At 43.8% G+C, this 12,500-nt stretch overlaps 1 protein-coding gene across 2 annotated transcripts in view; it reads left to right on the forward strand.

Annotated features, from left to right (window-relative positions):
- Positions 1–12,500, forward strand: part of LOC147032005 (zinc finger SWIM domain-containing protein 6-like) — a 195,566-nt gene that overhangs the window by 76,430 nt on the left and 106,636 nt on the right. The gene's annotated exons all lie outside the window — the stretch shown is intronic.

The following is a 12,500-nucleotide window of genomic DNA, read 5'->3' on the forward strand; positions in this document are numbered from 1 at the left end:
ATAGTTCGGCTGGGAGTCAGGACGGCTGGCTACCTGGCCGCAAGCGCACGGCTGGACGTCCACCCCTTCCCGGTGCTCCGGTCGCCAGAAGACGGACCGGGGCAGCCAGACGCAGACCAGCGCCAGCGCCAAGATGAGGCCAGACCAGCGTCGAGAGATGCGTTCTGAGAACCAGACCAGCGCCAGCGAGCAGACCAGAGAATCAGACCACGCGCTCGAGCAGACACAGCACCAGACTACGCGTTCGAGCAGACAGAGAACCAGATTACGTGCTCGAGCAGACAGGGCGCAAATCTTTGTTCTCCTGTCTTCCGTCCCCTTCTCGGGCGAGGTCCGCTCATGCGTGGCCTGCTCTCATTGGGCGGACCGCGTGTCGCGGCTTCGCCTTCTCGCAAAGTACCGCCCCGGATCTGATCCGCTCGTCGCCCATTGGCTGAAAGGGGCGCCAAGTCCGCTGATTGGACCGGGGGGGGGGGCGTGACGGCCGTCGCGGCCGACCGCCCCTCAAACAGGGAGAGGAATATGGTCCTGCGTGGGCTGCGCCTATTTGTCGACCGTCGACAACCTCGTTCGCATCGCCCGGATTGGGCGAGAGAGACATCAGGTCCTTGTGAACTCCGCCCACGTACGTGTTGATACGCACGTGTGCAATGGAGCCGGTGGAGGATGGTGGAAGGAAGCGAAGGCAGATGTCGTTGGTGTTGTTATAAAAATCCTAACTATCAAAATAACTTCGCAGCGCATGTACACTTAATTCCCATTAGACATAGGGGATGAATTCTAACTAGAAACACATACTTATCGAAATAACTAAGCTACAGGGACGGCTCTCTGTCTGTGTGCACAAGGCTTCCAAATTCGTAACAATATGGCTATAGCTACATGGAGAAGAAAGAATCCACAGAGTGATTGAAAGAAAAAATGATATACGGTAAATGTCAAAGAAGAGTGACCTTTTACAATGTGGAAATTATCGAGGTGTTTTTTTTTACATTGCAGCCAATATTTGGAATGATTAAACAATATAAAACTAGAAGGGCACTCGGAAGAGCGCATACCTCCGCCATGCAATGCTTGTTCCACGAGAACATATTGGGATCGACACATTTTTGAAATATTATGCTATATATCGTTTTTGGGCCAATCTCTCAATGTGGAAAAATCACTTAAAAAATTAATTCTTGTGTTCGGATCTGGATTCGGATCTTCACAAAATCGAATCAATTTGTCCTTCTCACATACCCAACGTGTCCAACTTTCGGCCGAACCCGCCCACTGCTTTTTGAAATATTGTGCTGTATGTATATCGTTTTTAGCCCTATCTCTCAATGGGGAAGAATCACTTGGAAATTCTAGTAGCCGGATTCGAATCCCGATATTCCCCTAAATCTAATCAGTTCGTCCTTGTCACACACCCAACATCTCCACAAAATTTCGTCCGGATCCGTCCACACCTTTTTGAGATATCCTGCACACAAGCAGACAGAGATGGGTGAAAACAACCGCATTCCACCTTAAGTGGTGGAGGTAATAAAAGAGCTTCAGATAAGAAGCAACTTGAGCAACGACCAAGATTTTGTCACTTACAAATTGACCAGTGTTGGCCTTGTGGCAACGACTATATAGGAGTTCAAGATTGTTGACTTTTAGTTTTATGAAGTCAAAAAGTACAAGTTCATGAATGTAACTTTTTCCCCTGCTGATGTACACACTTGCTTGAATGACGTGCAGCTCATTGACAACATAGAATATGTGGCATCATGGACATCTTTGGTATGGGTAAACAGCCATGTCAGGATATTTGCTTTGACGTCTTCATCATCATCTGTATGAGTGGTGAAATGGATGAGACACTGTATAGTGAGGGGTGGAGCGGGGGGGGGGGTGATGTGGAACTTCAGAAGCCATATTCGCGAGATTAATCCGTAGCGGTTGTATTTTCCATATGGGGCGAAGCAATATTGTGCAATGAAGTCGCCATAGTCTTTTTCACGAGACAACATGCAAAAGCAGTCTTCATATTGCATGTCTCACTTTATTATACTTTGCTTTAATTGCTTTCCCATGTTGACTAAATTCCATGTGAATTGAACAATAACGTCTGAAAACATGATTGCCATAAGCTTTTTGGCCGATGGCTTAACCTTGAATTATTTGTTGGTGGATACCAAGAATGTCTGCACTTTATGCTGGTTCATTTTGACTGTGGTGTGAAATTATTAGGCTAGATCTCATGACATGTCACAATATTCTTCAAAAAATAATAATAATCTCGCCTCCCCCTTCCCCCACTGGGAGCATTCTCAAAGTTCTGTTGCATGGACCACAGAAGTTGCCTTTTGATCAAATGTGTGAGGTCTTTTGGTACCCACTGTACATCAATGGAAGTCGTACAAATGGATTGCTCATGGAAGAGTAATGTGACTCAGAGAAGGTCAGCACTGAGAATAGCAGCAAGGCAACTCTTCGACCCTATAAACATTAAGGGACAAAGAAAACAGATAAAGAGAGAGGAAGAAGGAAACGCTGCAACCTGCAAGTCAGAGGGTTGGGTGAGCAGTGATCACTGCAGTAGGGATCGACATTAACGGTTGTCCGACTGTCCAGGACAGGCAATTTTGTCTGTCGGGCAGGTGAAAACCTCAATACACCTGTCCAAAGAACAGGTCAGTTTTACCACTCGGAAGTTTAGTAAACTTGGCATATCTTAAATCCTCTATGTTCTTTTCTGTGTAAAGTCACAGTGATTAGCAGCGACTAAGAGTATCTTTTTAGACCTGACCATCCCCAACCACCAGCGAAAACTTCAAAAAAAAATATAATGGCATTGCCACACATGCTTGCAGTGCAAATGGTTGGACATATAAAAGAGTTGACTGTACACGTAAAATCTAAAACCTACCTGTCCTGTGGACAGGCTGGAATATGTTGAGCCCTACAATGGGGATACTCGAGATTGTGGGTACCGGTGGGTGATGACGTGAGATGGTAAGATGGTGGTGCACCACCTGCCTGAAGCTTCTGTCCAGCTTCAACAGCCTCCGGACTGCAGTTACGCAGACTGGATAAGGAAGGAACAAAAAAGAGCTGAGATGTGCAGTAAGCATGGATTTTGGAAATTTATCCAGGAAGAGGTTACTGGCAGGAGCTAAACCAGAGGATAGGCAGTGAAAAACAAAACCTTAAGAAACAGGCCACCGACTTGCTTACGATGTGATAGCAACAGATCTTTGCTTTGGTCTCATTGTTGGAAATTCCAATAATGTTGAGAGCTTCAGAATCCAGGAGAGATGGATGTGATGCTCGGGTGGCAGCCAATATTAGAGAGTAGTACTCCATTGAGCTATGGACAAAGGCCTCATAGACTGCTGAGTAGTTCTTATGTTTTCAAGCAAACACTTGGAACAATTGAGGATGCCCAGTTTGTAGCTGGCGTTGGAGGCCATCCTTGTGATATGGTTTGCCCAGAGAGGTCCTGATTGATGGTGAAGCCGAGAAGTTCAAGAGACTGAACGCTTTCCAGTAGTTGAACTTGAAAGTAATTACAGATGAAATCAACAGGATGTCGATTAAGGTATGCTGATGGCCATGGGAGGAAAGGAGAAGCCGACGTTTCCCTTTTTCTCTGACGAAGGGTTAACACCAGAAACGTCAGCTTCTCTTTGTTTCCCACTGAGATTGGCATACCTCAATCAATATCCTGTTGATTTCATCCATTGTTCTACCTGTCTGCTGACTCTAAGTATTGCAAAATGTTTTCTGGCTTGCCTAGGATAGACCCATACTTGTTAACCTTACAGAGTTACTAATAATTATCCTTATAATGTTCTTTCACACCAGGAAGCCGTTATTCGTTTCACACTAAGGCTTCAATAAAACTCGACACCGTTACAGCACAGAAACCTGTCATTTGCCTTCTCCCTTCATACCTCTTTCATACTTCCTTCCTCCTTCATTCCCCCTCTCCCTTCATTTCTTCCTACATCAATCCTGCATATGATCTCCCTTACACCAGAACACCATAACCCTCAGTCAGGTTTGCTTTCCAAGTTGAAAAGGCAAGCTTCAACACAACTATCTATCCACACAGTTTGGATATCCACAGATGGGTGGTGCTCAAGGCATGAGAGAAAGTAGCCTTTTGTGAAAGTATTCTTCGGTGTAATCAACATCAGATTCAGTGGTTATGACAGCCCAATCCTTTTGTGAGATTTCGATTTTTGAATTTCAAGTGAGAATGAATAATTGTTTTAACAATTGAAACACTAATATCCAGTTCTTCTGCAAGTTTATATCCAGTAATCCAGCAATTTTACAAAAAATAGCTGTTCAACATGTTCATTGTTTTCTTTTGTGAGAGCAATGTGGAAATGCTGGAGAAATGCTGAAGATTACTCACCAATTGAAAGCCATTTTTTGAATTTGCTGCATCATTTAAGCTAACCACATTGCATGAAAGACATCCATCATCATTTAACCACACTCCGTGAAAGATACTAAGTTATGTGCAGATAATCCGTGAATTTCTGCTGTTTTAAGGTTATTTTCCCAAGGAACTTTAAATAATACACCTCTCTTCTACAGCACATGTGACCATACTGTATATTATTGCAGAAATGAATTTCTAAGGGTTACGAATATCCAGCTTAGAAATAGTTATTTCCTCGAGTGCATGTTTTAGCGTCAGAGTGAAGTAAAACAAAATGTAACAAGTAGAGGTACATTCAAAGTCCACCACCCCATGCCAAATATATAAACAAGCAGTCATAGACTGGTACTTATGAAATCGTCAACTTGACCTCTGACCTTGTCTAATAAAAGCTGTCTCTCGAGAAGGTAGCGACCCAAACCAGGAGTTTCTACGATGATTCTGTACCAAACCATCAAAAATCGAATGTTTGACCTCACTGTGACCTTGACCTTTGACCGATTTTGATCAAAATCTAATCAGCGCTAGCAATCACCCTCCTGAATCACGTGGTGTAATTTGACATTGGTAGCTTCTTCCGGTCTCGAGTTACCGCGGATTAACGTAATGTAAAGGTCACACTTGACAGCCCGCCCAACTCGAAAGGACGCCGGGGCGAGCGCCATGATGTCAGCGCGCACAGGCAAAACCTTTACGTGACTCAACGATGCGTCTGCTCGAGCGCACTACACCACGTGACGAGCCATGACGCGGCGGGTGAAATATTTTTTCTACAATCTTAAAACGTCTCCAAAACATCCGATGTTTACCAGAATTTCGACAACAGAGTGTTAAGCGTCCTAAGCAATCACAAAAACCGAAGACAAAATTAAAATCGAAGTTAAAACGAACTCATAACGTCGACCTAATCAAAAATACTCCATTTCTCCACAGGAATTTACGGAGTTATTTAATATTATTTTATCAAAGTCATAAAACCGTAATATTCGGCCATCCACAAACAATCTTTACACCTTGCGACGGCTTCGCGAGTGAGGCATGCGACGATAAGCTTTATTGGGATGAAAAATGACTTTTCAACACCATCTTTATCGAAAACACCATCAGCGCGCACACGCAAAACCTTTACGTCACTCAACGACGCGTCTGCTCGAGCGTGCTGCACCACGTGACGAGCCGTGACGCGGCGGGTGAATTATTTTTATACAATCTTAAAACGTCTCCAAAACATCCGATTTTTACCAGAATTTCGACAACCGAGTGTTAAGCGTCCTAAGCGATCGCAAAAACCCGAAGACAAAATTAAAATCGAAGTTAAAACGAACTCGTAACGTCGACCGAAGCAAAAATACTCCATTTCTCCACAGGAATTTATGGAATTATTTAATATTATTTTATAACACCGAAATTTTTTAAACAGTCGTAACTCGACGAAAATCGAATGTTTGACCTCACTGTGACCTTGACCTTTGACCGATGTTGACCAAAATCTAATCAGCGCAAGCCATCACCCTCCTGAATCACGTGGTCTAATTTGACATTGGTAGCTTCTTTGGTTCCCGAGTTATCGTGCCTACAAACAAACACACAAACACACACGCAAACAAACAAACACACAAACAGAGGATGGAAGTCATCAATATACTTATGAAATCTAAAGATTTCTAAACAAATCTATCTATATCTTATCTTATCTTATCTAGAAATCTTATCTAAAGAAATTTCGAAATCTCAAGAAAAGCAAAATGAGTGAAAACTGAATACTCCCTTCCTTCGTGCCTGGTCATGACATCATGCATTGCCTGGATATGGCGTTGGGAAGGAGCGGTATACAATGAGGAACATGCGTTGATTATTGTATAGAAAGCATATTGTCCCCCTTGCAAATGTTTGTGTCGAAAACCGTTTCTCCCTTCAGCCATTTTTAATGCTTTATCTTTCATAATCGATCCTTTATGTTCTTTATAATGAAAGCGGCCTTGCCCACCAACCGAGGCACAACTGTTGGTGTGACTGTGATGGGCCTATAACTTTTAAGAGGAGTTGGGAAGCTCAGGGGAGTGGTTTCCCATTGAGTGACGCCTGAACGGCCAAAGGTCACCGAGCGGGCACCCTTGGTGTCGTCATGGGAGAGGGCATCATCGAGGGTAATAAAAGGGCTGGCTGTCAGCAGCTCGGGCACTCTTCTGGTCTCAGGTTCACCGAAAGAGAAAGTGCTGCGCAAAGCTCAATGCAGAGGATCCTGCTGAGTCAGCCACCGATCTATCCCTCCACCCTAAAGGTGTTTCCACAGCCAGTCAGCTCTTCCACTTACGTGCAGGATCACGAGCCCCTGCCGGGCCGTGGCCTCTTCAGTACGGCGGTTGCCCTTGAGGATTTTATGCAGTTTAAATGGGCCGTAATCTGTATTGTGTCCTGTCATTTCTTTCTGGTCTTTCTACTGTGGGTTGAAAGTCCTTAAAAGGATAGAATAATTAAGACCTTCTGACTGTACGAAACCACTGCGGGCATATTTATTGTATTGTAATAAGTTGACGATAACGAGTGCATCTCTTTTCTCTTCCCCTCCCCGTTTGAATACACACTTTTAATTCACTGGGTCTCATTGAGCTCTTCGGACTGTCACGGTCGCTGGAGAAATAGTCACATTGGCTTTTATAATCCTTTAGCGGATACTTTGGATTTGGGTGAGTAATGTTCCTTTGAAATTACTCTCCCACTGGGAGTGGCTATCCGCTCACTCTGCCATTTTGGTTGCCCGGCGAAGAGAGAAATCTGACGCACCACCTGATCGGCCACAGACGATCCAAATTGAGTTGGTATAGGTGCAAATAGGCCCTCGATTCAGCTCGGAGTATCTCAGCTGATTGGCCAACGTGAAATCCAGGACAATATGATTGGCTGCCGTATTGCTTTTATCCAGAATGCTTTTACCATTGTTGATGTCACTTCCTCATAACTTGTGCAATGAAAGTCTTCCCTGATCAGCATTTCAGCACTGCACGCTTATTGTTTTCATGTTCCACTATAAAAAAATTTAAAAAACCCATGTCAACTTTTACGTCGAGAATTGTAAGTTTGCATAATATTCGCCCGTGAATGTAGAATTGAACATTCATTGAGGAAAAGCAGCTGATGTGTGGTATTCCTTCCTTGTATCTACAGAAATTTAATTGATAAAAAAACAATGAACTTCCTGATGTGCAGCATTATTCATTCCTGGGCAGCGCATTGGGCTGACAGGATGGCCTCAAACTATGCACACTTACCTCGAAGCTGTCTTGCCTGGGTTCGAATCCTGACCCAGCGATAAACTGTCATCCCGGTGTTTCACAGGCAGGGTGGGTGATTCATCAATGTGTGCCGTGCCGCATGCTGATGAACTTTAAACTGGGAGTCCCATTCTTCTAACATTAGTTTGTGGGTGTTAAAGATCCTGCAGTGTCCTTTGAGAAGAGTGGGTGAGATATCGCTGGCACCAGGAACAAATTCCAAATTCCTGCCCTGACGAGGCTTTGCATCAGCGGCACAGCCGCACCCTCAGCCAGTGATGCTACTCGTAGTCGAGTGTTGCATACGAAAGACTAGGGCAGCACATTTTCTGTTTCATGAGGGTCAGCTGAGCATTGTTGTTTGGCTAATGTGAATAACTTCTGTGGCTGCAACTGAAGTGTAACTGAAAGGTGGCCTCTCAGGGATGGAATAGCCTGATTTAGTTACGAGTAGCAGATCTCGGGCGTTTGTGACGAGGATGATCACTTAAAACGCCAAACGTGAACACAGCTATTGATGCCGGTGCTGAAGCGTGATTGTTTCTGCACTTGCCATTGTGCTGTCATGAATACCCCAGTGTTCTGCAACAGTACACGTGGACAAGGCATATTGCAGCCAGATGCATGGTTCTGTTGATGAGCCGGTAGCTTCCTCCCAGCCGGTCTTTGTGTCGCAGCTTTGAAGGCAAAAATGATACAGCATGCGTGACCACATGGGGAACACCTGTTTTACGTGATGCTATTCCATTGCGGAGAGTTTAAGGTGCAAAGCCGGTCATTACATGGCAATGTATTCCTCATTTGTGCACGTAGGGTTTTGTCAAACCAAACGATGTACAGTGAGTGCTATGACGTTTTTGGATTCCACAATGAAAGGTGTTGCAAAATTTTATTGTCATTATTTTGATTATTTTTGTTGAGTTAAATCTCTGGTTTTCTGACCAAGAATAGTAGACTTTTAATTGTAATAACGAATACAATTTCTGCAAGTTGTGTAATCGCCTTATTTTCTCAGGTTTTTTTTGTTGTGTTTTTGCTTAATTTTATTCTTTGTAGCATTTAGCATCAAATCTCAAAAATGCAGTTGGGAAGTTTCAGTACTAATTCTAGAAAATAGCCCCATGGGGTACTGCCGGTTATTTCCCCAACAGGTGGGATGAAGTTGAGGGATTAGGGGGAAGGGATCATATCTCCCCCCCCCCCCCGAAGTGGAATGGTCATGGAGAGCACAAGTTAACGGGCATGGTCATTATGTTTCATGAAGAGTTTGGTCTGCATCTGGCCATCGGTTTCTGATAGTATTTTCAAACAAATTACCCGAATTTGAGGTGAATGCCCCCTCCCCTTTTTCAGCCTCTTATCAGGGGCGGATATGGATGGGGAGCACAACCCCCATGAGACTTTACTGTCCAGATGCATCGTACCAAATTTTGTCCGTATCACCTAAGTAGTTGTGGAGAAGATGTTTGAGTGAAAATGAGGGATTTGGAGATATCTTTCCGTGTCCCGTGTCCCGCGTCCCGCTTTCCAGGGAAGATATATCCATGAGGAGCACAAATTCAGGTTAGGGCATGGTCCCGATGCGCCATGGCGAGTTTGGTCTGGATCTGTCTGGCAGTTTCTGAGAAGAAGCTTTTTGAATAAAATACCAATGCAGTAAGTCCTCACTTAACATCGTTCCGGTTAACATTATTTCATTAAGTCGCTGATATATTCGAGAACATGCTCGTTCACCGTTCCATTACAAAGTAGTTTTACCTCTAATTTAGAACCAAGTTCATGGTTTTCCTCCTTTTAATGAAGCTACGGTATACATCATACCGTAAATATCTGTGTATAGACCGTACCATAAATACTGGTGTCGAAGCCCACCCAGAGTACGTGCACTATAGGCCTTGTATACACCGAGCTGTGCGTCGACAACATTGGTGGTTGCGTCACCCTCTCCGATCTCAGGTGTTTGACAAGTATGGTAGTGATCCACCTGACTAGCTGTCATGTGTTTATATGCTAAACTGATAGAAACATCCTCAAGTGCATTGATAACATCGGTGGGTCCTGGACTGAAGTTACTCAGGTGTACATGAATGGTGTGTGGAGGAAGTTGTGGCCTGAATGTGTCAACGACTTGAAAGGATTTGAAGCTGTTGTCCCCACTATGAAGAAAGTTATCCTCAGTTCGGCCAGTAAAGCGGGTTTTGATGAGGTGGAAGAAGCAGACGTTACACAAATTCTGCAATCACACAGAGAAGAGCCAACCAATGAAGATCTGAAACGACTCGAGATAATGACAAGTCTGGAGATGGCGATGGTTCACGAGCAATATACACGGTTCGCCTTTTTTTTTTTTTGACCTTCGAGGGGATGCCACGGGCAAACTGGCGGGAATCGGGAAAAACGTAAATGATGAAAGTTGTAGTACTCGAAGAGCATTACTTGCATGCCAACTTTCATTCGAAACAGTTGAAAACCCTAGGAGCTCGATGCCCAATTTATTGATTTTTTTGACATTTTCTAAGTTCGTGACCTTGACCTTGGGACGAAAATGAAAAATCGAGCTCCATGGGGCTATGCGGGTGCCATTGGGCTAATCAAATACCGAAACCCCTGCCAGATTCGACAAACCCCCTCGGAGAAGATGTAACTTGAAACCGGCTACCCCCTAAAAACACATGTTTATTGGGCGTGGCTCCGCCCATAATGGGCGCAGCACGCCCATTCTCAGGAAAACACAACTACATCATGATGCAAACCTCCCACCCAAATTTTATCAGGATCGGATCAAAACCCACGGAGCAATGCTCGGGACAGACAGACAGACAGACAGACAGACACACAGCCCTAACGAATATAGTGGTCACTTACTGACTCGTGAACCAATATTCAATTGACTTGTTTAAATTTTTTTTAAAAACCTACACTCTATCTAAATAGTGTCTTTTGTCTGGTGATACATTTTTCCCTGGAACCTAACCCCCCTCTATTTACATAAATTCTTATAGAGAAATTGGATTCAGTTAAAGTCGCACTTTTCAAGAATGTAACCACAGCGTTAAACGACGACTGACTGTATTTGAGGCAAAATTCCCCTTTTTCCCCTTCATAGGGGGCACATCCGGATAGGAAGCAGAGCCCCATGAGACCTTGCCGTACTGATTTATCGTACCAACTTTGGTCCATATCGGTAAGGTCGTTTGTGAGAAGATGTTTCAGTCAAATGTTAACGCCAGGACACCGGGACCCACTCACTGTATGAGCTTTTTTTTGGGGAAATAACCGAATGGGGAGGAAGATGAAGACTCCTTTGGCAGGCTAATTTGGTCAGGATTTTCACTTCCAATGACACTTGATAAACTGTAGAGTTTCCACACAGTATTGAAGTATATACTTCAATTTACATGAAATACTGATTTCATAGATCGTTTAAAAAATTCAATAAGTTTAGTGCTATTGAAACAGTCTTTTATGTCACCCCTTACATACATTATGTCACCCCTTATGCCTGGTGTTGGCTTTGGATCCGAGGGTCCTAAGTTCAAATCCTGCTCAGCTGTTGAATTAATACCAGGTGAGGTTAACTCGGCCTGCCATCCTTCCGAGGTCGGCAAAATGAGTGCCAGCTTGCTGGGATCCTGTGTCGGAGTGGCGACCCGTCCAGGATTGTGCCCAATAGCCAAGGAGACTGCTTAAGCAGCACCAACGCTCTGCACAGAGTATGGTCCCAATCTCCTCCTCCTCCTCCTTGTACACCACCTTATTTAACATGTCCAAGTACTGCTAAACTAAAGGTTCTTGCGAGTACTAAGAAGGCGATTTGTGTTCTCCAGTGTTCAAGTATATAATTCAATTTAAATAAAACACGTCTGAAGACGACAATGGTTCACGAGCGGTATTTGATGATGTAGATTGTTTCAGAAGTCAAGGATGAGACAATGTGATAATGTTTGACCAAGTTATAAAAATGATCAACATGATGTGGTACGAGTGACAGGTTATGAGCTGCAAAATGTTGAAAACCCGGTTTCGTTCAACAACTTTAAAAATTTGACATTTGCATAACATTTAAAGGTCACAAAACAATGTTGTGGACATTAAAACATGGAAGCAGGATATGTGCTATAGCTTATTGGAGTTAGTTTGTCGAAGAAGGTCGAAAACCCGGTTCGATTCCCACAACTTTGAAAATTTGACCTTTGCGAACTTTAAAGGTCAAAGATCAAGGATCATGACCTTTGTTGCAAAATTTCCTCTGGAACATTCCAGGAACAATATAACGTCATATAGGCTATATGGCATTTCGCACTCCTCGGATTATCCACACTTTGATGAAATCAGCACCACGGGCAAGGTGTTCGAGATAGAGCAAAATGGTTTCAAGACTTTAGGTGGGGAATGACCTCAAGATTATGCATAAAAAATATTGTCATCCTAGCTCTCAATGTTTGGGCGATCGTATGATTTTTATGTCAAAATTTTCTAAGTTCGTGACCTTGTGACCTTGACCTTGGGACTAAAATGAAAAATCCAGCTCCGTGGAGCTATGCAGGTGCCATTGGGCTAACCGAATACCGAAACCCTGCCAGATTCGACAAACCCCCTAGGAGAAGATGCAAATTGAAATCGGCTACCCCCTAAAAACACAATTCGCAATTTTCTGAGTTCGTGACCTTGTGGCCTTGACCTTGGGACGAAAATGAAAAATCGAGCTCTGTGGGGCTATGCAGGTGCCATTGGGCTAACCAAATACCGAAACCCCTTGCCAGATTCGACAAACCCCTCTGAGAAGAAATTTTTTATGT

Source organism: Eptatretus burgeri, chromosome 2, assembly GCF_056783735.1.
Source record: "Eptatretus burgeri isolate ZD-2024b chromosome 2, Ebu_testis_v1, whole genome shotgun sequence".
NCBI lineage: Eukaryota > Metazoa > Chordata > Myxini > Myxiniformes > Myxinidae > Eptatretus > Eptatretus burgeri.